The sequence below is a fragment of the Sinocyclocheilus rhinocerous genome, unplaced genomic scaffold (genome assembly GCF_001515625.1).
Source record: "Sinocyclocheilus rhinocerous isolate Xijiao unplaced genomic scaffold, SAMN03320098_v1.1 scaffold6909, whole genome shotgun sequence".
NCBI lineage: Eukaryota > Metazoa > Chordata > Actinopteri > Cypriniformes > Cyprinidae > Sinocyclocheilus > Sinocyclocheilus rhinocerous.
The window spans coordinates 70,583-72,230 of NW_015625027.1; the positions used below are offsets into that span (position 1 = coordinate 70,583).

The 1,648-nt window shown below is 40.6% G+C and overlaps 1 long non-coding RNA gene across 1 annotated transcript; it reads left to right on the forward strand.

Annotated features, from left to right (window-relative positions):
• Nucleotides 1-768: 768 nt before the first annotated feature.
• On the forward strand, nucleotides 769-1,298 carry LOC107747847 (uncharacterized). The gene is made up of 2 exons (XR_001640841.1): nucleotides 769-824; nucleotides 912-1,298. It is a non-coding gene; the product is annotated as an uncharacterized LOC107747847 (long non-coding RNA).
• Nucleotides 1,299-1,648: the final 350 nt, after the last annotated feature.

The window sequence follows — 1,648 nt, forward strand, 5'->3', positions numbered from 1 at the left end:
GGCGTCATTCAGCCAGGTTTCCATGAAACAGGGCAGCAGAGTTTGAAAAATCCTTATATTTCCAGGAGAGCAGAAGGAGTTTGTCCATTTTGTTGGGTAGAGAGCGGAGATTCGCCAGATGGATGCTAGGCAGCGCTGTTTGAAATCTGCACTGTCTAAGCTTAATGAGCACGCCAGCTCGCTTCCCCGTCTGCGTGTCCTGAAGCATCTGAACAGCGTGTTTTTAACAAAAACACTAAAACAGCTGGAGAGCCAAGCACCGGGGCTGCCATGTGTGGCGCCATCTTGCCAAAAGACCAATTTTCCAAAAGACCAATTACTGTTGCATCTTACCACAGAGGTTGGTACCTTCAGTGATGTTTGACTGTTGACTTGCTTTATTATTTTCCATGATTCTACATTCTAATTTCACAGATGCTGGTGTTCTTGTGTATACATATGATTTCCAGCACCGGCCAAGTATATTCAAAGATCTCAGACCCAGCTTTGTGAAAGGTGACCATGCTGATGATATTGGATTTGTTTTTGGGGCCTGCTTTTGAGATGGCCATATCAAAGTAGGTATGCAAATCTAAGAACTTGTTTGTCCTGGCAAATTATTATGATACTGGGCGTTTATACTGGACAAATTTCCATGGGGTAAGGGTATAATGGTTTGAAACGTCAAATGATTGAAACAGAAATGAAAATAGTAAAGTGGTGATGTAGTTATGGATATCAACTATTTGGTTATGGATATCATCTCTCCACAGGAATACCCCTGAAGAGGAAAACCAGCTATGAACAACTGTCATGGGATACTGGGCTAACTTTATTCATGCTGGGTGAGTGGTGCATCAGTTGCTGGACAGAGTATTAGGATCTGTTACTGATGACCTTTTATTCCTTAAATAATTATTTTGTTTCCACAGCTCTCCAAATGATCCCAGTCTTGTGCACTGGCCTGTGTACACAGCAAATTTGAAAGTGTTAAATTGACACTCAGAGTGAGAAAATTAACACTTTTTCGGGGTTTATATAGGTCCACACTAAATAGAGTTAAACTAACACTTTAAATAGTGTTACTTTTTTTTTACACTTGCATAGAGTAAAAACAACACTGTAAGTGTTCACCGTTAACACCATTAGTGTTTTCCCTCCCCCTCATTTACACCAAGTTAGTGTTGAAACTACACTACGTGTGTCAATATCTTAACACCAAGAGACTTATTTCCACACTAATATAGTGTTCATACTAACCCTGATTAAGGTAATTAAGTGTAATCTGTATTCGACTAAAAATACCTGTGCATTGTGTAAAAAAAAACAAATAAAGTCAACACGCTGTATCAGTTTGAAATTTTATTTTTAACACAGATGTAACTATTACACCAAACACAGAAGGTACAATATATTCACCATCATCTGACCCATATAAACACTGCAGATCAAAAGGCCTGTAGAACAAGCTGTTGGCTTTTGACACCAGGGCTTCCTCGTAGGACAGGTTGAAGACAGTGAACTTTAAAAAGTTCAAAGGCACTCAAGGAGCTGGTTCCAACGCAAGGGATGAGGCGCTTGTCCACAACGACGTAAAAGTGGTTGATCCTGCCCTTAATCCTTCCTGATCTCAGTAGGAATGGCTGGTGGCCCTCCCTCCTGCTGAGAC